The 24,289-nt window shown below is 46.3% G+C and overlaps 1 protein-coding gene and 1 non-coding gene across 3 annotated transcripts in view; both read right to left on the reverse strand.

Moving 5' to 3' along the window:
* LOC135917726 (uncharacterized) overlaps positions 1 to 24,289 on the reverse strand; it is a 104,283-nt gene that overhangs the window by 21,424 nt on the left and 58,570 nt on the right. The window lies entirely within an intron of this gene.
* On the reverse strand, positions 7,572 to 7,684 carry LOC135917745 (small nucleolar RNA U13). The gene has a single exon (XR_010569389.1). It is a non-coding gene; the product is annotated as a small nucleolar RNA U13 (small nucleolar RNA).

Raw genomic sequence — 24,289 nt, forward strand, 5'->3', positions numbered from 1 at the left:
ACCAACGACCGTGTTTACAAAGAATTACATCGCTAGCGCCGCGGAAAGGTCTCAAATTTCAATCCGAATGCCGTTTTCCCTTTCCCTCGCGGCGACCACGCTCCAAACCGGACGGTGCCGCACTCGCGTCCCCGTACTCGTGGGGACACGCGACTTCGAGAATTATTCAAGGCAACACCTGTTATTTGTGTTATCTGTTGCTTGAATTGACGAATTGAAGTTTACATAAATAATAAAACAAACAAAGAAAATGTCTGCGGTTTTTTTTTTTTTTTTTACTTCGCACCGAGGCCAGAGAGATGTACCTCCGCTTCGTCTGCTCGTTCGCACGGTCGTGCAGTCGCGTGCGCAGGTACCGAAACTGTGCCATTTTCTACCATTTTCCATCGCGTGATAATGCTCTGCGATCCACTTGTTCTGCCTCAGTATTCGTGCAGCACTGAATTATACCGCTAATGTGTCCTTGTGCACAGCGCGCAAGAACGTGTGCTGCGCGAAACCAAATAATCACAACTCGTGCGCCGCGCCGCAAAAAGAAAAAGAAGAGCGAGGAGAAAAGAATCAAGGCGGGGCCCGTGATGTATGCGTCACGCGATCCTAGGTCCGGTATGGGAGAACGCAGGGGAGGAATTCCGCTTGCGGAGGCTAGACGGCGCGAGTGGAGGGAGTGTCTCGCTATGCAGTGGAGCTCGCCTCCTCAAATCATGAGTTCGCAGCACTGAAATATTTCTATCTCGGCTATTACTGAGCCGATTGGAAAACTTTTTGCGGCAGAACGTTCCCTAGAGGACACGTAACAGCTTTCAGCGTATAACTAAAATTTGCTATGAGTCTGCTAAGGGGCCCTTTAACGAAGAAATAGTTGGCGGGTTCGGGTTGGGAAGGAGCCGTTGTGCAAAAAGGGAGAAGCCTCGGCATGTGGAATGCATGCGGTAGAGAAACACCGAGAAAACGCGGTATGTGGACGCAGTACGTCCGTTGGAGGCCGTGAAGTCGTGGCCAGGCTCCAGCAGTTCTTTTCGACATATCGTGAACCCTGTAGCAAGCTACCTGCAGACTGATACTCCTTCAAAACCGGACCACGGCGACTGCAGTTAGGTCCCCTTCGATTTTGCCTAATGCCGACAGCTCTTCTTTTTCATATTACTTTCGATATATATGGACACTGCAGCTGAATTTTCGCCACCGCCGTTTCCTATATACTGAAGTATATCTATACTATATGTTTATTCATGCTCTATTTGCAAGATAGGTGCTATACTAGGTAAACACCAAAGCTGGTCAAACCATCTTATGTTCTTGGCTGAATTATTCCTAAAAGTGTTGCAGTGCTCGATCCATTAATCATTTCAGTCTCATTGACAGTACATGCTTCTTATCTTAAACATTCCCATACAACATTATGCTCACAATATAGTGCTCACAATCTGAAAGTGGCGCAATTTCACTGTTAACGCTCTTAGGGGCAGATCATGGGTCCTATGCGATGACATTACAAGCCCTGCACGGCGTGTTAAAGCTTCAGGGCCCGTATTTACAAAACTATCGTACGCTAGAATGAGTACGCGAATTCTAACTAATGGGGATGCTGGACATTTCGTTAACGAAGATGGCCAGCCAATGGTAAAGAGCACTTGCAAACAAGAAGATTTCTGAATACGGCCATAGATATTTCGGTGCACACGCGTATAGTGCACCCGTGCATAGTTAGAGCACCGTCTGTGGAGTTCTAGGGCAACGTTAAACCTTGCTAACACTGTCCGTGCTTCGGCCTTCGGGCGAAACTGCCAATTCCTTCCACTCATTCATTGCAGTGCGTCTCTTGCGCGCATTGTAACTCTCCGCCTGTGTGATTTCGCGTTGTCGGGCGTGTTTCTTTCTTTATGTTGTTTCTTCTATATGTCATTGTACAATCTTTGTTCACAGTGCTGATACCGAGTGCACATACGCGTCGAAGCTTCGCTTGCCTTGTGCCCGCCGAGTGAAGCTGTTTTAACTGCTTGGTGCCTCGAAAGGCGACAAGGGAACGTGATGCCACGACCACATCGCGTTCTGACACCGAAATAACAGGCGTTCCTTAAACGATGAGCGTACATTGGTATCTAACAGGCATTTTAAATACCTTTCGTTCCTTTCGCAGGTCGTGCCTTTGGATATGAGTTATCGCAAGTAAAGGAGGAATGTGCCCGCCGTGGTGGCTTAGCGGCTACGGCGGCTACGGTGTTTCACCGCCAAGCACGAGGTCGGGGAATCAAATCACGGCCGCGGCGGCCGCGATTCGAGGGGAGCGAAATGCAGAAATGCCGGCGTCCCGTGTATTGGGGGCGTTAAAGATACCCTGGTGGTCAAAATTATTCTGGAGTCCCCCAATAAAGCGTGTCCCCTATCAAATCGTGGTTTTGGCATGTAAAATCGGAGAATTTAATTAAAGGAGGAATGCCTAAGCCATGTTGCTGGTCACACAGAAACCAGAATTAAGGAAGAAAACACATAATTACCCCGCAATTCTTTTTTCTTCCTTCATCGCTCACGAGTTAGTGGCAGCGGCCCACCCCACGACGCCCACGATCAGAGGGAATTGACTTTTTTCCAGTAAGCAACTGTTCTAGCGGCCGTCAGGAAAGTGGACGCAACGCGTTATTTTTTCAAGCGCGGAAAATTTCATTTGCCTGCAAAAAAAAAAATGCTTGTGAGTTGGGTACAATGCGGCACCACGACTCCACGAGTGTGTCGCTTTGGTATCGTACGATGCGTTTCCGTGTAATGTGTGGCGATATTACTCTTATTGTTTGACCCCACGTAACCGTACAGCTAGTTCCACCTGCATGGACTAAGGCGTTCTTCAGCTACGTCTAAAAGCCCTGCGATATACATACCGCTAGATTACAACATCGCCGAGACTTACGAATCAGTCGTATGGCGGCAAGTGCAGTTCGAATATTCACAGCGCTGGTGTCGTACTTTTGCCAGTACGTCGGCTTGCCTCACTCAGCGAGAATCACGGGATGACTCACTGGTAACATGCCGCAGTTTTTCTTTTATTTAGATTGACCGTGCGCGCCACACGAGTAAAATACGTTCGTCATTCCCCGCAGGTTTGTTCAATCGACAGTACAGCGAATGTCCGGCATGAGACTCGACACAAACGCTGAGCTTATTGCCCGCCTACGTCGACAAAATCTCTTGCAGTATTTCCCACGAACTGCTGGAGTGTTTCCTTTAGCTAATATTGTCGCCGCGAACACGACAAAAATCATTTTTCACTCCCTCAAGCTCAGGAAATTGCCGCGGATCGTGCCACGGATCACGCACTCATTTCGCACACCTGCCCTGCGGTAATGGCGGCGCAGATCTGAATGCAGGCGGGGTGAGGGTACGCGCATGCGCATAGCGGAATTGGAAAAAGATCCGAAACGCAGACTCACATTTAGCCATTCGGCTCGCCGAAGTTTCTGTGAAACGAAATGAAAATTCTATCAAAATTCATACCAAGTGATCTCTAACACCTATATCATGAACATCACGAAGTGGTGTCTCCGCAAATATATTGACACCAATTGATGGTGCACGCGAACTTGTTAAAAATCGATGGCGTTGATTCTGGCGTTGCGTAACCTTTCTGTGAGAACAGAAAGTACTGGCGTGACGTACGTGCAACTGATGCGTTCGGCGAGCTGAAGTACATGCTTGTGCTAAAGCAATTGTGTGAAGAACGCCGGCGGGAGGTGAGGGAGTGCTCCTTCTTGGATGATAGCCTCTGCCTTCTAGCCAGAAATATCGCATATGCACCCCATCAAAGTGTCAGCTCTCTTTGAAAATGTTAAGCAACTCAAGACCACCGTTTTTCATGTGTAACAAGATTATGTATGCCTTCCGCATGCATGCTTTACCAGCACAACCTTGCACCATTAATGCAATTGCAAGGTTGCACAGGGCTGGTGGTAAATCTCTGAAGCATAACTGTAAGCACAATGAGGGTTGTGCCTGGCGGTCCTTCTGGACCAAGGATTCTTCACCGCCAAACCTGCAGCTTTGGAACGCTCTTGGGACATCTCCCCTGCTGGCAATTACGCTCCGACCACCGCCGACCGTCGCAGTCCAGTGACACCCCCCCCCCCCCCTTTCAGTGACCGAAAGCGAGCCGGGGGAGGAAACAATAGTGCAATGCGCAAAGCGGTGTCGCCTCTTCGACACCAGACGCCGACCAGGTTCGCAGAAGGGTATTTCAACCAACTTCCAAGTTCATAAAAGGGTTGTCAGAAGTGTCGCCGGTTGTCAGCACCCAACCTTGACATTCCTGAGCCGTCAACTGGGTACTGACCTTTGAGAAGAAGAAAGGTACCCTCTCAGACCAAGTGCAAGTGCGTGTTCGCGAATGATGGCAATCCAGAGTTCCTGGATTGGTGCGAGCCTGGCCACCGCGTGGAGAGAGGGAAACGGGGGATGGACCCCAACCTGGATAGTTAAGACGACGCACCAAGGAGCAGCACAGTCGGTAGACCGTTGACCGAGATCCTTGAATTATGTAAATACCTGTATAAAAAAAAAATATTTGTGCACACCGGGCACCAGCGTCTGTCTGGTTTTTCTTCACCCACAAATTGACGACTCCGGACTTCGCGTCATCGCTCTCAGCTCCGGGTGTCGCAGCCCCTCCGCTGGGCCTATCACCGCGAGGAGCTCGAGCCCCGCTGTCTTCGCAGTCCGCCTTCTATCCAGTCAGCCATGGCCTCGGTTTCTCCCGATCAAGCATTGCCGTCAGTGCCACTACCCCGCGATCCCGAGGCCTCCGCTCTTAATTAAGCACCCGCAGTTCTATTCATCAGAGTCTCCTCGATGATAATGAACTTTTGTTAATTACCACCGAATCCTTTTTCTGTAGCCACAACCTCAGTTCGCAGTTGACCATGTTTGACCACATCGTTGGAGCGCTTCCACCTACTACTACTGCGATTGTTCGCGATGTTCTACTCTCCCCGCCTGTCGACCACCCCTATGACCACCTTAAGGCGACACTCACCCGGCGCACCACTGAAATGGAGCAGCATCCATTAAAGAAACTTTTTATATTGGAGGAGCTCGGTGACCGCAAACCTACCGACTTATTGCGTCATAGACAAGTCTATATTTTGCATAACTTTAGGCCGCCAAGAAATAAAGTTGGAATTTACGCCTTGCCACAGATGCAAGGCGTAATTTTACACGCCTAGTTGAGTAAGATGCTTTCGTTGCAGGTGTAAAACTGCACTTCAATCAGTTACTCTTAAGCCTTTAAAAAATGCATAACTTAATTTCGAGGGCAGACTGACATTTACCCTCAAGCACTTAGTCACTTCAGAGGGGTGTCACTTTACCCCCAAAAGGACCCCCTACAAGGACACGCAGTTTACCTTGGCAAAGGGCTGAGATCGCAGCTTTTATTTTTGGGGTGCATTATATAACTCTAATAGGCTACCATTTATCTGCCCTACGCAATGCATGTCCTCCTCAACTCCATTTGTTCTAGAATATCGGCTACCCCTGTTCGCTCTCTAGACTGCACCGTTGTCTTCCACACACAAGTGCAGTGGTGTGTCCATGCACAGCTCTGTAAACAGTATATCTGATTACAGTTCTTGCGGAAAAATCGGCGCTGCATCCTGCTGTGATCGAACAAGTATGTCCAGCAAATTAAACTATTAAGTACTCTCTAGTCTGGCACTGTCGCGGCAGTTAAGGACCATAGATACTCGTAGAATGCTAACAGCAATCGCAAACTACATCCTCAGTAAGCATCACAAGTAGGGCTCCAGAGCTGCCATCGAAGAGTGGATTGATTACCAGACCATAAAACCAGACTGTAATAGGGGAGAAGTCGTAAACATCCTTATTTTTGCCCCGCTCTGCTCGCTACGCGGATAATGTTGGGAGAGGAGGAGGTCGCCTTAGAGGCAGGAAACCACCTTCGCGGCACGCTGCCGTCACGTGGCTGTGGCACGCATCGCCGCGCAGCCGGCGCTGAGCGGGCGAGGCTGTAGGGTGTTTCGTGTGCAGGTGACATTAGCTAAAGGAGTTCACGGTGGCAATTCTGGTGATCAGGCCAGGTATGTTGAAAAGGCTTTTAAGCGGTAAGAGATAAGGACAGAAGCAAAATGCACACGCAATTTTCAATGCGCTGGTTCTTTGAAGTACTCAATCAATCAGACCGAAGATCGCGCTGTTATGCAACTGTAAATGTGTTCTTTATTTTTGGAAACAAATTAGTTGAATGTAGTACTTCATGTGTCCTGCACCTCTTTGTTTTGTCTGTGTTCGTCCGTTTCTTAGCGCCAAGGACAGTTCCAACAGATCACATCAGATGCTGCTTATACGTGGATATGCCCGCGATATTGCTCTGCCAAGCGCAATTAGCAGCAGTAGAAGTAGTGCAACGGCAGTGGCCAACCATACGCAAGCACTCAAAGAATCGTCTCTTGTCACGCATGTGGCCTCCGAGATTATCAGCACGCGCCTCCCGAACTAATCCCCAAGGTCATATCTCAAAGGCGGGACCCGGCTACTTGCTTGACTCCTGGCCGTGGCTCGTTGTCTGCAGCGATATTAGTCCCGGTTCTGTTCTTGGAAGAAAAAGAGAATGAGCTCAAGTGTGCTACTTTCCTCGGGCTTTTGTTTGCCATGCAATTTGTCTTTTTATTTATTTATTTTATTTCATCTATATATACAATACTACATGCTTCTAATATGAAGCCCTAGAAGTAGGGCGAAATTGCACTTGTATATATTAAAAGAATTCTGCAACATTTACAAATATCATGAATAACGTGCACAAATAACAATATAATGAGGCATTGATATAACCAAACGCATCTGAGATTATGACAAAAAAAAACGGGGGCTGGATGAATTCTCGCCGATAAATTTTTCAATGCCGAAGCAAAGGCTGCCTCCGGTACTGTTTGAAAAGCCCGCGCTCGATTGAGTGGAAAAAGCTACGTCATGAAAGCGGCCGCGGACCAGCGACCGCCGTCTTGTTTTCCGTGCTGAAGTAGCATTTTATTTGTGCTTTTCCTTTTGCAACAGGATGCGTAATTTGGAAAGTCTCCAGCTACGAGAGAGCGGAACGGTGAAATTGACCTGTTTGTCAGCATTCCAAAGGAGCTGTGTGCCAAGTTAGTTTCGTACCTAGAAAGAAACCACTCTTGCAGGTACGGCCGGCACCGAATTACGGCCAATAAGTGTTTGATTGCAAGACACGCGAAGCTTGTGAGATTTTGTACCCTATAGTGTAATAATGACATGTTGGGAATGTGTATCTATTACCGTGGTAAACGCATAGATTGAAGTGGCATTCATTGGTAGTAGATCCGATGATTTGTGCAAGTACAGCTGTAAACTATCAATTTACGCACATACGAAGTTTGCAAGGCAGCAGCGCACCTGGTCGCTGCACAGATATTATGCCTAGTACACGGCTTCCGACCACTAACGTCGCAGCCCAAAGGTTAGTTTACTACAACGCAACGCCCAAGCTCGCTGCACAGAACTTATCCATACTCCCCATGCCTGATGCCATTAACTAGTAGTCCTACAGGGGTCAGAAGGGCTACGTGCCTAGCGTCGTAACAAGGTAAAAGGGCGTGGCACGTATCACGCATGAGGCGTGCTAACCCACAACTCATCACTCCCCAGTAGAACCGTAAAGGATCGACTGGTTGCATCGCTTCGACCGCGGGGCAACAATCGCAGGCGTACTGCTAACACAAGTGGAAGGAAGTCATATTTTAAGTTTCTTTGTTAAATCGACAGCAATGCCTAAACTTTGAACAAACCTCTTGAAGTATTTTTGCACATATCATCGTTCTTTAAGCTTACTTTAGCATTTTACTTTATTTCTCTGGTAAAAGATCGTTTAAACTGTATTCAAGTTGTCTATGTGCTGTCAGCGACGGCGCCAGCGAGTGGGCGAGCGTTTGCTTCCCTCGCTCTTTCCTCTCTCTGCCTCGTACTCTCCGCGACTGTTTATCGCTCCCTTCTTGTTATTTTTATCTTGTTCTCTCTCTCCTCTCGCGGCACTCGCGTGTGCAGCTGATGCAGCTGCCTGCAGTTTTCGCTATTGTTTCCTTCTCTCGTTCTTTTTTATCCGCTTCCGCTCGCTCTCGCACTTTTCTTACTCTTTCTCTCGCTCTCTTACGACTTCTCTCACTAGAGGGCGCTTCTGCGCTCTTGCGGCCGCGTCGAGCATTGCCGTGAAGGCGACTTCATGAACCACAGCGGTTCCTCGTGAGCAAGCCAACCACAGCGCAGCGCGCGCCGCTTGCTGACGTCGACACGCGGTTCGCATTTTTCGTCTGCTACGCTCAGAGCTCCAGGCGCCCCGCATTCGCACGCTGTAAACAATGCTCTTATTTTTTACTTTTCTTAAGTTCACACACGTTTATTGTACCTCGACCATTAGACTTGCATGATGCTTAAAAAGCCATCGATATAAATATTGCTCAATTTATGAGTCGAGTTTTTTTTGTGTGTGGGACTCAGAAACTAAACCCCCTTCTCGTGCTCATTACCAGTGTATTACTTTGTGACCAGAGAAGCAACAGAACCTTGGCAGCGCATTAGAAAAAATTTCATTTTCCTTCAAGTAATTAAAAACGTTCATTTTTATAATTAAAGTAATTAAAACTTAATTAAAATGAAATATAAAAATTATATAATAAATAAATAATAATAATAAAATTAAATAATTAAAACAATAATTAAAACGTTCAACGCTAAGTTTATTTTTTTTCTGCTCCAACTGCGACGCCTTCTTACATGGAGACTCGCATAAATTTGCTTTGTAGCTTTGTGCTTCTATCGGATCCGAAAACTTTTTTTTGCTTCGTCTTCGTCTGCCTCGTGAACTTCCGCAGAACAGATATGCCACATTAGTTTTGCTGAATAATTCGTAATAAAATTAATTTGTGCGTAGAATTTCTTAAAATTCAGCTGGCAGCGGAAGGATTCGGAAGGAGCAAGGCCAAGACTATTATATTCCTCACTCCTCCAGCCATGTTAACTCCATTGAAGTAATTACGCAAAGTAAACGCTTTCAAAACTAAAGAAATTGTCGTTTCGAGCCCACTCAACGAGTTCTCCTGTACGACAGACTTTTAAAGATTACCAAAGCAACTACCATACGAAACCGCTTTTTCACTGGAGGAACAAAACACACATTTTCTGCTACATGTAGCCCGACGAATGTTTTATTACACAAGTCGTGGCATTCGTACTTTGTTTTTTGGTCGTCGGTTTTCACATCCGCTCCGCGCTTCGACTATAATCGACAAAATCAGTTTTGTAACCGAATTTGATTAATTTTGTCACATTTAAAAGTAAAGGCTAAACTCGAGTGAATGTTGGAAGGCGGATTTTTATTTAGGCCATCGATTTCTATATGGTTAAAAATTGCAATATTTAGAAACTCGGACCTGTCCAGGGGCCCTATAACGTAAAACTATTCCAATATGTTTCTATTCCAATTTCCTGACGTCAAATTTGCGTAACCACCGACGCATGCACCGGGCGATCACCCGCAGGGTTGTCTGAACAGACCAATGAAACGCTCTCCTCGTTCATAGGAGGTAACATTTGTTTGCTTGAAAAACGAATAACATTGCCTACACTGAGGGGCTTGTGGTATCTAATTGGCTGACAAGGGGCGAGGAGAATGCTCAAGTGGAGAGGGATTCACTGGCGCAGAGCCAGTGCACTGAAAATCGATAAGCGGATGAAGAGGGTGGTGCCGGCGTCTGCGATTGGTCGGCTTTCGCTTACTTAGCTTGCGGTGGCTGATCGAAAATCGCGGCGGCATGCAACGGAAGCTTAAGAATGACGCTAAAACTGACCCTCAGCAGAGAAGAGTTGGCAGAATGAGGTAGTAAACGTTCCGAAAGTGCTTGAAAACGTTACACGGTCACGTCAGAAGTTTTATTATACGCAAATACACCCATGCCCTCCGGCAGGTGCGAGTAGCCAGCGTCTCAGCGATCGGCTGCAGCGATCTTTTATTCCTTTCGGAACGGGGCAGCCTGCAGCTATTCCGAAAAAAAATCAGTTTTGTTCGGCATATTAATGCATATTTATCGCGTACACGTCACTTTGACGTGGTGTGTTTGTGCGGTTTTGTGACGTCGCGTGACAGGCAGGTGAAGTGGGTGCAGCCCGAAAACTTTTTACCAATAGCCGAGGGCTAATGGCGAAAAGGGGTCGAATGAGAAGTAACTGCTTTTCCTTTTTCTGTCAAATCATGCATAATCAGTGTGTACACATCATATCAGATGGGGAGGTATTGCGGTTTTCGTGACGTTGCGTGACAGACAGGTGAAGTGGGGGGTGGTCGAAAAACGTTTTTGACGAATCGTTGAGGGCTGATAGCAGAATTGGAATAGAAAAGTTTGGAATAGTTTTACGTTATAGCGCCCCAGTTTGCGACTGCGTACTCAGCAATGCAAGACGACATCACAATTTCGTAAACTGCACCTAATAATACATCCAAAGCGGACAAATTTTTTACCAAATGCATGCCTGTCAAATATATTATTATGTTGGGAATAGGACTTTTGCAAAATTCTGGTAAACATCGTGATAAATCCACATAAGTTATAAATCACCAACTTTGTCCGCTTTCAATGATCTGTTGGATGCAGTTTACAGAATTACAATATCTGTTTTTGATGCAGATATACGAATTTGTTTGGAAAATTTCGTTAAGATCGTTCAAGGGGTCATCTCAGAAAATGGTAGTTCTGTTTGTTAGTTTCCTTTTTTTTGCATTTCAATAGGTTGGATCGGAGTTGAGCCCGAGCTAAAGCTTCCTCTTAATACGAAGACTGACCTGACCGCAACGTCAGCCCTGTTCACAAAAAAAAAATTGTCCAACATAGCGGCGAGCACCGCATTATCTACGAAGAGCTTCCGATCGAGATAACGACATGCGCATAACCTCGGAGGCCGCAGCCCCGTAATCAGGTGAGCCACTGAGTGCGCTAAAAGTCAAAGGCGGTAGAAAGGCTATGCGCCTGTGTGTTCCCTTCAGCGCCGTAATTTACTGTCGCAAAGCTGTCGAATCAGCCCAGTCGACAGATGACCTCAAGCTGCATCAGGAGAAGTACCTTGGGCACAGGATCGGAGACGCCCAGACCAAGCAGTGATAGACCGCGTATGGCGGTGCTGTCACAAAAGATGTCCACACCAAGAGGCTCCACGAGGAACTCTTATCGCTACGCCACAAAGTCGAGCGTGCAAAGAAGTTTGAGCTCGAACCAATCATCATGGGATTCTCAATGAGGATGATAGGGAGGTTCGGGCCGCTCCCGTGGTGGCCATTTCCCGCGTACCGTCCCAATGCACCTCTTAGCTCGGGATGCCCTCGGGTTGGGACAGACACTCGTTTCCAAGCGTTGAAGTCCCATGATGGCCGAGCAATTGGCCGCGAGTACGCTAGTACCTATCTTACAGGCGCAGTCACCCTGCAACAGCACTCGTCTGCCTCCCACAGCATCGGCAGACGCTTTACTAGATAGCCGTCTGTGATTGGACAAGATGTCTCTGTGGGACGCAGATGACTCGCAAACTGTACAGGGGGCCTCCTGTTTTTGTTATTTATTTATTTGTGTGGGTAAAAATACGTTATTGTCAGGATGCTTGGGGCAAAAGGTGACATTATATAGTCACCTGACCAGGCCTCTAGCACCATATTAGCATTCATTGCACAAAATATTCTCGTACAAGACAGGTCATACATGCGCAACTGCAGAAAATAACAAGTAGATTTTGCTTACTACAGTGGGCATTGACAAATAACAGTAACAGAATATACAACCAGAATTCAAGTACAACGATTCGTTGTACAACAAGTATACAACTACAATCAACATACAGCTAATGAGCAACCAGTAATCCAGCAATATTATTTCAAATGCAACGTCGAACGGAGTCAAGGAAATATAACTTTGATTGCTTTCTGGGTGATGTTAATGAAGGAAAACGTGTAATTAAAGACGCTAATTGCGGGTGAGCATTTAAGGGATTCAGAATCAACCTATTTAATAACTTCAATTTATAATTAGTTCTTGTTTTTGGCTTGGTAAATACAGAACGCCTGAAATCGTATTTCGGGGAAGCGTTAGTGTACATGGATAGGAATAATTGATAATGAAATGTACATTGAGTAAAAAATAAGTTCAGAAAGACGATGACTCTACGTAGCAGGGATACTAAGAATACGGTCCACGATCAGAGGCGTAGCCATGGGGGGGGGGGGGGGCTTATGGGGCTTCAGACCCCCCCCCCCCCCGAAATTTTTTCGTGCTGTCCATGCACCGCCGACCAAAGCAAGCCCCGGCGCCGGAAATCAGTCTGAATTTTGTCTAGAACGTCTTTTTCACGCTCGAAAAGCCATTTCACCGCAAAAATCGTGAACTCGGGCTGGATTTCGCGGCAACGCCCATGCACCGGGAGTCACATAACGCAAGCAGCCCCATCCGAACACAAAGTTTCAAGGACGTTTTGATGGCGAAAGGGCTCGCCGGGGCATCTCGCGGAGGCCGCGGAATCTACACTTTATCATGGAATCTACGGAGCGCGTGGATGTCAATTCCGAAACTTTATGGGTGTAAAGTTCTCATAAACTTTTGATGTGGAAGGTGCATTGACATTTCCAAACGCGTGCTTTAGATTTTCAATTGCGGATCTTTGTAAGTTTAATATTCCCATAAATATATGACGCCAAAGGTTCCTTAACTTTTCCAAAGTCGTACATCGGGCCATACAACGAGACAAGCGAAGTCAACGCACTATCAGACAAGTTGACAAAGCCCGCATCGAGGCCCGATGAGACGAAGCGTTGTGGTGGTTTTTTCGTGCCGTCATGTCACATAAAAAAATATTAACATTTTCTTTTCACCTGCGCCAAAGCATCCAGTGAGGACACTAAAGCCAGCCAAGGTAACTACGTTCCTATTTATTTTTTCTATTTTGACTTTTAATTGCCATGACACATTGAGCCTCTTCAATTTTTTTGTTCTCGCTGCCCTACCCGTGGGGTGCCAGAGCCAGCCAGAGCACATGCGTTTTTCTCGTGTTGCCCCGACCACCGTGCGGCGCACTTCGGTGCGCGTTCGGTTTTCTCTGGCCGAGTAAATTTTCACCTGGCAGAGTTTTGGAGTCTTTCTAGCTAGAAGACGAGAAAAATAAACAATGGTCGCTCGCCGCCGTCACTGTGGGGACTCGATGGATTGCACCGCGTTCGCCTAAGCACAACCTCTCCAGAAAGTCTTGTCTAGCCGGTGTAGGATACCGAGCAGTATGCGTATGGTTCTCGGTGGACCAAACGTCTCACGATTTCTTCGATATTCTTTCGGTAGCCAAATTAGGTGCCCAAAGTAGGCATTCGATTGTGGAAATACTTTCGTTTGCGTTTTTGCATTTGATGCCTCCGCCCCACAAAAGGAAAAAAAAAGACATTGTTGTGGCACAGCGAATTGTCGCATGGTGAAGGTTCGATTTTGTTGCTTCTTCTTTTGCGGAAAGTAACGGGTCATGGGACGCTTCAGCTGCCGGATACTCTTATTATACTATTGCGATAGCAAGTATATGGACACTCTAGGCGCATTCCTGCCGTTGCCGTCACCCTCATGTTCCACATAAAGTCCAAGGGCGTAGGGAGGGGGATGGGGGGCTGGAATGGGTGAGACGACGATGGTGGCTCAGTCTTGTGTGCGCGAGAGAGAAAAAAGGAGCAAGCGCGCCGCTTTCCGTCGCGCGCGATACATCGGAGGGAGTGGATGGAATGGGGGAGGGATCTAGGATTCTGTGAATCTGTGATTGCGCAACATGTTTATTTGCCTTGTTTCACCCATTATATACTGTGACTTTTTCTTAGATACGTAGATTTATTGGAGACTTATACGTACGTTTAGATATCTTGTTGCGAGGTTTTGTGCATACGTGCAGTGAACTTTGTTTCGAGTGGCACTTTCTTGCCCTTTATCAAGCTGTATCTTGGCATTTGTATATTCCATTGTATCTTCGCGTTTCTAATGTACGAAGGCAAGTGAAATGTAAGTGAGCCCACCCATCCTGCGCAATTATGGTTCTGTTTATTATCTGCAAGGCCTGCGCGTAGCACACAGGCATCCCTCATTTACAAAAGTGACACGCAGGTGTGAGGATAAATGTTCGTTAATGGGCTCATACACTGGGTTGAACATGGTTGCGAGACGTAATGGATGCTCCAGAAGTTGAGCAGCGTAATGCCGTGAGGTTTTTGACAGCTGAATGTGTTTCCCAAAAAGAAATTAGTGACCGTATGGCTGCCGTGTACATTGCAAGCAAGCAAGCAAGCAAGCAAGTAAAGTAAATAAGTAAAGTAAGTAAGTAAGTAAAGTAAGTAAGTAAGTAAAGTAAATAAGTAAAGTCAGTAAGTAAAGTAAGTAAGTAAGTAAAGTAAGTAAGCAAGTAAAGTAAGTAAGTGCTTTATTCCCCATAAACAATATACATTTGAATATGGACAGGTCTTGAAGAAGAAAGCTGCGTCAGCAGCTTGACTAAGTCCTATTGAACATTGAACAACGCATTGCATTGGCCACTGTCAAACGTTAGAACAAACGGTTCAAAGAAGGATGTGAAAGTTGCAAAGACGATTGCAGACCGCACCAAAGCCGTCATGCAATCACCCCTAACAAAATTGCAAAGGTTGATGAGCTGATGACACAAGAACAGAGGATAAGCATTGATGAAGTGGCAGAACGTGTGAACATCAGTCACGGTTCGGTTCACCGTCACCGTTCATGCCATAATTCATGAACCTCTCGGTTATAGGCTCTTGTGTGCGCTTTGGATGCCCAAGATTTTGAACCACCGCCAGAGTACGGAGAAGTTCGGCGCTGCCTTTACTCCTCTGATCCAGCATCACAATAAGGGTGACTATTTCATGTCTGCAATTGTGATCGGAGACGAACCATCATCCCACTACTACGAGCCTGAAACACGACGGCAAAGCTTACAATGGAAACGTTTGAATTCACCACCCCCAAAGAAAGCAAAGGCCGTCATTTCCGCCGGAAAGGTGCTGTTGACTTTTATTTTTCGATTGTCAGGGGCCATTACTGATAGAATTTGCTAAATCTTGAGAGGCTATCAATTGTTTCCGATATTATGAAACACCGGATCGGCTGGATGTTGCAATCAAGAGCAAACCACGTGAAAAATTGACGAATGGGGTCATCTTGTTCCATGACAACGCCCGTGCACACGTCGCTGAAGTGGTTAACACAAAACTGGCAAAGTTCAAGTGGGAAACGCTGCAACATCCAGCATAATGCTCAGACCTGTCGCCTTGCGACTTCCACATTTTGGGGCAACCAAGAAAACAGCTCAAGGGAACCAGATTGGTCTCGGACGATGACGTGAAAGTCAGTTGCAGACGTTTTGCAGCAACAACCCAAGGAGCTTTATGAGACGGGAATTACGCGACTTGTTAGTCAATGGGACAAATGTCTAAATGCTCATGGAGGCTACATTTAAATAAAGTACCCCGTTTGTCATATATTCGCATTGGCTCACTTTCATTTGACTAGCCCTCGTAAATTCTGCAGAACTCCTGCTTTTTATACGTGCTTTCTGTTGCGACTATAATTTCGGTGCAATTACCCACGATAGATGACCGGTGACAGCTGCTCCTGCGTAATACATTGGAACAAATGACAGCGTCATTGAGATTTTTCACTGGCCGTTGCATATGTACAAGAATGTAAAGAAGAATATTGAATGCCAAGTTTCATTAACATATTTGTCCTGAACTTGTTCATTTCATGGCCTTTACATTTTTCATATCAGCGGCATCCACTGCTTTTGCTGCTTTCGAACTGATGTAGTTCTAAAGCTCGTGTGATATTTTCTTTACTTAGTAACTAGACAAAAACATGGAAGCATTGACATCAGTTATGTTGGGCACAATTTTTGGCACATGCGAGTATAATATTCTATGAAAAAATACATATTTTGCTTGTATCGACAGTGCGTAGCGTTCAAGAATTCGTTTGCAGCATCTTTGGCAATGACAATACAGTTATTATTCATGCATTTGGTCCCTAGGCAAATGTTTAAGAGGAAGCTTTAGCTCGGGCCCAACTCCGACGCGGCTTATTCAGATACATGTAAAACGCAGAAACGCTTTTCTGAGATAACTCCTGAATCGTTTTAATGAAATGTGTTGCATTTGAGCGAGTAAGTTTAATTCTAGTGTCTGTGGGAAGCGGAATTTCGATTTAGGGCCCAAACTTTGTTTAAAATATTTTGAAAAATTCGAAACTCCGAAAAAAGTAGAAGCACAAAGTTTACAAATTAATAGCTCTTCATCAAGAACAGATATCATGGTTCTGTAAACGGCATCCATTACACCATTCAAAGCGGACAAATTTGATATGTCTATTTGAATTGGTTATGTTATGTACAAGGGTTCTGCAAAAGCCTTATTTCCATAATACTTAATATTTTGAGACTCATGTGTAACATCAATATTGTCCGCTGTCGATGTACTATTATGTGCAATTTACAGAATTGTGATATCAATTTTCATTGCTGATTTGCAGAGTTGTAAACTTCATTGTATCGTTTTCTGGAAATTTTCGTTGTTTGCCACTTTTTATTAAAATATTGAGGACCTAAATCGAAAATTCGAAACAAACCATCACTAGAATTTAAGTTTTGCTTTTAAATGCAACAAACCTCATCAAATTTGGTGAAGTGGTTGCCGAGAAAAACGAAGCAACCGACCTAATGTTTCGTCTTAGGAGGTGGCCGAGCTGCAGTGTGAGACCCCCCCCCCCCCCCCCGAACGAAATTTCTGGCTACGCCACTGTCCACGATCAAATAGGTGGGAACATGTTCGTAATCCGTTCGTATCCGTTAGGCAGGATACCAGTAAACTATCACAGGAGACGAAAGATCTGATCAAGAAACGCCAATGTATGAAAGCCTCTAACCCTACAGCTAGAATAGAACTGGCAGAACTTTCGAAGTTAATCAACAAGCGTAAGACAGCTGACATCAGGAAGTATAATATGGATAGAATTGAACATGCTCTCAGGAACGGAGGAAGCCTAAAAACAGTGAAAAAGAAACTAGGAATTGGCAAGAATCAGATGTATGCGTTAAGAGACAAAGCCGGCAATATCATAACTAATATAGATGAGATACTTGAAGTGGCTGAGGAGTTCTATAGAGATTTATACAGTACCAGTGGCACCCACGACGACAATGGAAGAGAAAATAGTCTAGAGGAATTCGAAATCCCAAAGGTAACGCCGGAAGAAGTAAAGAAAGCCTTAGGAGATATGCAAAGGAGGAAGGCAGCTGGGGAGGATCAGGTAACAGCAGATTTGTTGAAGGATGGTGGGCAGATTGTTCTAGAGAAACTGGCCACCCTGTATACGCAATGCCTCATGACCTCGAGCGTACCGGAATCTTGGAAGAACGCTAACATAGGCCCAAACAATGAAACGTTCCTTTCCTTCGAGCGCTTCCTAACCTTACGTGAGGCCTCCTTACAGCGAAGGAGCGATGGAGGAAGCAAGCATACTCTGAAAGCTCCCTTCACCCGTCCTCACGTAAGGAGCGGTTGCCGCCATGCCTGGGTTCGAGATTATCTCTTAAAAGCTTTAGGCGAACACCAGAACACCACTATTCAATAAAAAAGGTTGTATCGTCACACAATCTTTAAGTTGATGAGCTAATATAGAGAAGCGTGGACGCTTTTTTCTAGTTTTGTTTATTAAACCTAAAGAAGTAGCGTATTACGGTGCAAAACTTGATGTGATCCAGCAACGCTGGTACGCCGGCGTCGTGCAACGCCTAGCAACGCTTCCATGCCGCACGCGTGACTGAAACGAACGTGCCTGGCAAAACGTACCGTGCTCGCGCTTCTCCGAAGGTGGGCGACAGCACGCACGCGCAAGCAAACGTCACGTGGTTAAGCAGTGAGGCGAAGCGCTCGTTCAGGGCCAGGAGCGGCGTAAGGACGCATGAAGGTAGCTTGGTCCAAACGATAAAACGTTCCTTTTAGGTGTGTGCGAATATTGAAATTTTCGATTACGAATCGAATACGAATAAGGCGAAGAACTCTCTTCGAATATCGAATCGAATATCGAATACATGTGTAGTATTAAAAAATTGCAAGAGAGGTAACAATAGCTTTATTACCCTTTTAAAAATAACATTGCATTTTAGAAGGTTGCTTCAAATTAAAGAGGTACTCAATTATAGATAATGGACTCAGGTAATGCCCTCAGTCAGGTAAAACGCTTGTTACAGATTGTCGTGAAGGAAAATTAACTGCTCAATATGGCCAGAAAGTAAACGCTCTCTATGCACTGTCACATTTCTACCGGTAGAAAAGACTCTTTCACTAGGAACTGAAGTGGCAGGGATCGCCAAGTACTTCCGGGCGAGTGCACTTAAAAGCGGGTACCTGAAGCGGCCAATGGACTGCCACCACTCACAAGGATTCATGCCCCTTTCCAGAAGAGGCTTTTGCGCGTAGTCTGTAACTTCCCCCTCAGGGGCAGATGCCAAATGTGTCTTCTCTTTGTTCATCACTAGATCGTCAAAAGCATTCCATACACTCGATGCCACCAGTGGACACGAAGTCGGCGCTGGCACGGCAGTGTCCCCACGGTGTTCCACGACGGCTTCCTGGAGCTCCCTTTTCACAAGGTTTTTCAGCCAGATCATCTGAACAGATGCCTGATGAACTGTGGCCATAAAGCGCGGAACAAGAAACATGCCTAGGCTGGCCACTCCGCACAAAGAGCCTTGATATATTTTGAATCAATGTTAGCAAACCCTGAGTTGCCTTTGCAACCTTCAAGGCAATGGGGCATTCCAAAATAATTGGAATTATAAAGCTTGGTGAAAAAGAAACCGAAACTGATCATGTCTCAAATGCCTGAAGCAGATAGACTGAAACAGAGCATACAGATAATGAGCGGATCATGCGAAGTTCTCAGTTAATAAACATGTTCTTAGGAGAATGCGGAGCAAGCATACAATTGGTTAATTGCTCAATTATTCGCAGTCTATCCGAATATTCGCCGTTTCCACCGTTATTCGGCCGTCCTCGGATATTCGTGAATTTCCGAACATGGATTTCTCGAATCGAATACGCTTCGAATATGGAAAATATTCGATTCGTATTCAAAATTCCGAATATTCGCACACCCCTAGTTCCTTTCCTTCGAGCGCTTCCTAACCTTACGTGAGGCCTCCTTACAGCGAAGGACCGATGGAGGAAGCAAGCGTACTCTGAAAGCTCCCTTCACCCGTCCTCACCTAAGGAGCGGTTGCCGCGTGCCTGGGTTCGAGATTATTTCTTCAAATCTTTCCGCGAACACCATTATTCTATTAAAAAATGTTGTATCGTCGCACAATCTTTAAATTGAATAGCTAATATAGAGAAGCGTGGACGCTTTCTTCTAGTTTCGTTTACTAAAGTTAAAAAAAAGTTGCGCATTACAGTGCAAAACTTGATGTGCTCCAGCAACGCTGGCACGCCGGCGTCTTGCAACGCCTAGCAACGCCTAGCAATGCTTTCATGCCGCACGCGTGACTGAACGAACATGCCTGGCAAGACGTACCATGCTCGCGCTTCTCCGCAGGTGGGCGACAGTGCGCATGCGCAAGCGAATGCCACGTGGTTAAGCAGTGAGGTGAAGCGCTCGTTCAGGGCCAGGAGCGGCGTAAGGACGCATGAAGGTAGCTTTGGAGCTACCTTATGCTGAGGAAGCACCAAGGAAGCCTTCACCGAGGGCCCCTCAGTAAGGAAGCTTTCAGAGTGACATAAGGTAGCCTCACCCCAATGAAGGCTTCCTTAGTGAGGTAAGGAAGGTTTCATTGTTTGGCTTCTTATGCTGAGGAAGTACCAAGGAAGCACCAAGGAAGCCTTCACTGAGGGCGCCTCAGTAAGGAACCTTTCAGAGTGACATAAGGTAGCCTCACTGCAATGAAGGCTTCCTTACTGAGGTAAGGAAGATTTCATTGTCTGGCCCATAATCCTAATCCATAAGAAAGGGGACGCCAAAGACTTGAAAAATTATAGACCGATCAGCTTACTGTCCGTTGCCTACAAAGTATTCACTAAGGTAATCGCAAATAGAATCAGGAACACCTTAGACTTCTGTAAAGCAAAGGACCAGGCAGGATTCCGTAAAGGCTACTCTACAATAGATCATATTCACACTATCAATCAGGTGATAGAGAAATGTGCGGAATATAACCAACCCTTATATATAGCTTTCATTGATTACGAGAAAGCGTTTGATTCTGTCGAAACCTCAAGAGTCATGGAGGCATTACGGAACCAGGGTGTAGACGAGCCGTATGTAAAAATACTGAAAGATATCTATAGCGGCTCCACAGCCACCGCAGTCCTCCATAAAGAAAGCAGCAAAATCCCAATAAAGAAAGGCATCAGACAGGGAGATACGATCTCTCCAATGCTATTCACAGCGTGTTTACAGGAGGTATTCAGAGACCTGGATTGGGAAGAATTGGGGATAATAGTTAATGGAGAATACCTTAGTAACTTGCGATTCGCTGATGATATTGCCTTGCTTAGTAACTCAGGGGACCAATTGCAATGCATGCTCACTGATTTGGAGAGGCAAAGCAGAATAGTGGGTTTAAAAATTAATCTGCAGAAAACTAAAGTAATGTTTAACAGTCTCGGAAGAAAACAGCAATTTACAATAGCCAGCGAGGCACTGGAAGTAGTAAGGGAATACATCTACTTAGGGCAGGTAGTGACGGCAGATCCGGATCATGAGACAGAAATAATGAGAAGAATAACAATGGGTTAGGGTGCGTTTGGCAGGCATTCTCAGATCATGAACAGCAGGTTGCCATTATCCCTCAAGAGACAAGTGTATAATAGCTGCGTCTTACCAGTACTCACCTACGGGGCAGAAACCTGGAGGCTTACGAAAAGGGTTCTACTCAAATTGAGGACGACGCAACGAGCTATGGAAAGAAGAATGATAGGTGTAACGTTAAGGGATAAGAAAAGAGCAGATTTGGTGAGGGAACAAACGCGAGTTAATGACATCTTAGTTGAAATCAATAAAAAGAAATGGGCATGGGCAGGACATGTAATGAGGAGGGAGGATAACTGATGGTCATTAAGGGTTACGGACTGGATCCCAAGGGAAGGGAAGCGTAGCAGGGGGCGGCAGAAAGTTAGGTGGGCAGATGAGACTAAGAAGTTTGCAGGGACGGCATGGCCACAATTAGTACATGACCGGGGTTGTTGGAGAAGTATGGGAGAGGCCTTTGCCCTGCAGTGGGTGTGACCAGGCTGATGATGATGATGATGATGATGTTCGTAATAGGATAAGTCGGAAATAAAACGGGCAGCTCTTTATTTTATTTTTTTTTTGCGTGAGGCAGAGATTATTCAAATTGTTTTGAGATGTGAAAACCCCGCGAGGGGTCTATGTGTTACCAAAATGTCTCGCCCACTGCACAGGGGGCCCTCTTTCGAGATGTGAAAGCCTCACAAGTAGCTGAGAACCATGCCGGCTGACATTTCTACCACAAAGACCGTAACTACCGCTGGCTTTCCGGTGGTACCGGAATTCGAACCCAGTACATCCGCATGCGAGGTGGATGCACTACCTATAGGTCACTGCTTCGGTGTTTAAGGAAGTCTGACGGTCCCATACCGCCAAATTCCCATAAGCTGCGAGCCCTTCCGATCGTCCAAAACTCCCGTAGTTTCCGAACACCAGACCGTCAGCGCGCCTATTTCACCGGTAGGTATACCAAACGGCAGAACTCTTCTGCCTAGCACAGCAGCGGAGCTTGCTCCCCTACTTCAGCAAAGCTCTGGTAGGACAAGGTGCACTCCCACAGACCTTAGCAAATGTCCAGTGGGCTTCCCCTTTCGAGACAACAACCCATATAAAACAACCCCAGCACCGGCTCGTGGTACATCTCTACCCGCCCCACCTCCCCCCCCCCCAAAAAAAAAGAAACGGTGGGTTTCCGGTGGTACCAGAGTTCGAACACAGCCCGTCCCGCATCTCACCACCTCTGCGGTTGAAATCTATAGCGCAGTTATGATTTGGCACAAACGTCTACGAAGGGGCTATAGATATGGTAAGTGCTTCTGTCGCCAGGCATCTCAAGAAGGTACTCTTCAAGAAGGCTATTTATTTATTTATTTATTTATTTATTTATTTATTTATTTATTTATTTATTTATTTATCATATATATATACTCTCATTTCGCCCCCATCGAAATACGGCCGCCGCGGCCAAGATACCAACCCGCGACCTCGTGCTTAGCAGTGCAACGCCATGTGTGTGCTAAGCCACCGCGCCAGATCTAGAAGCGCTCTGGTAGCGCTCATGTAGCAAAGCATGAGGAGCGAGTAAGGATTACTGCTAGCGTAAGCGGTTTCCATTGACGACAAGGAAGAGGCATTATCGCTACACCGCACGCGGTTATTCCCGCAATACAGCTTTAAAACTGTTTTTCACAACCGTCTGTCCCCCTCCACGTCCACAGCGAAATTACTCAAAATGGGAGTCCACAACACGTGGGAAGAGCTCGTGGAGGCGCACAACGTCAACCAACTCGAGAGACTAAAGCTGACAAGGACGGGAAGAGCCCTGCTGCAAGATCTGGGCTACCAAGCCGAGGATGAAAGGCACCTACCTCAGCGTATCCCACACGAGATCAGAGACAAGCTACACATAAGTACCATTCCCAGAAACATGCATCCCGAGTACGACAAGGAAAGGAGACAGGCGAGAACACAGGCGCTCAAGCGCATGCTCGAACGCACCAACAGCAAAGAAGAAAACGTTAGATATACAGATGCAGCTGCGTACAGTACCAACGACCGATTCGCAATCAGCGTGGTCGACGAGAAGGGCGAACAACTTACAGCCACATCCATACGTGCCAAGGACGCGAGCACAGCGGAAGAGGTGAGCATAGCCCTGGCCATCGCAACGTGCAAGAAGGCCATGGTTACCGTGGTGACGGACTCGCAAGAAGCATGCCGAAGGTATATGAACGGAAGGATTGGAAGGATTGGCTTCAGGTCTTGAACACCGCCAAGATAGAAGCAGCACAAATCCTCTGGACACCGGGGCACGAGTCTCTCAGGGGGACCAGGTGGCGCACGCCGCGGCTCGAGATCATGCACGCCGAGCCATCTCCGACGCGCAGAGAACGCGTACCGACGACTGTGAAGAGGATGAAGAACGCATATCCAAGAAGTACTCGGATATCTTGGCGCACTACAGGAAGCAGAGGCGTCGCTACCCGCCCGCGCATAAGACGATGAGTAGGGACCAAGCGGTAACCTGGAGAAGACTACAGGCTGGAACGTACCCACACGGAACACTGCTGCACGCCATGTACCCGGGCATCTACGGGCGAGACTGCAAGTTCTGCCCGCCGGACACGCCCAACACCTTGCGCCATATGGTGCTTGGATGCAAGAATAATCGAGAAGCACAACCATCATCATCGCCATCAGGCGATAACATGCAGAAAGAGGCGGACTCGGAAGAAGAATTGGAAGACCAGTGGGAGGCTCTGCTGGTGACGCAAGACCCTGACAGCCAGCTGCGGTTGGTGAACAGGGCTCGGGCAGCGGCAGCGAGTCATGGCTACCTGGACTGAGGAGGCCACCCACCTTTGGGCTCAAGAAGCCTGGTCTCAAAATAAAGTTTATTTCTCTCTCTTCTCTCACAACCGTCGTATAGCAGTGCCAGAGCGCTGTCAAATGACCACCCGATTGTGCCGTTACAAAGTTTTGGAACTTTTGCTCAACCACACAACTGCCCAGAATGCAATATATATATATATATATATATATATATATATATATATATATATATATATATATATATATATATATATATATACTTGACGTTGCACTGATATACCGGCGCTAGACTTTCGGCACAAGATTCGGGTGGAGGATTAAGAAATGAATGAATAGAATTTATTGATAGGAAAGACAGAGAGGTCGACCTGAGCTAGTGCGCTCTAGTCTGCTACTCTGTACTGGGGAAGAGGGACAAAAAACAAAAAAGAGGGACAAACAAAAAGTAGTTATGAAAGTAACTTCATTAATATAAAGTCATTTCGTGTTTATATTTATACCGTCCTTCTAAAAAAAATTATTATAGGGTTTTACGTGCCAAACCACTATCTGATTATGAGGCACGCCGTAATGGGGACTCTGGGATAATTTGG

This window comes from Dermacentor albipictus, chromosome 3 (genome assembly GCF_038994185.2).
Source record: "Dermacentor albipictus isolate Rhodes 1998 colony chromosome 3, USDA_Dalb.pri_finalv2, whole genome shotgun sequence".
Classification (NCBI taxonomy): Eukaryota; Metazoa; Arthropoda; class Arachnida; order Ixodida; family Ixodidae; genus Dermacentor; species Dermacentor albipictus.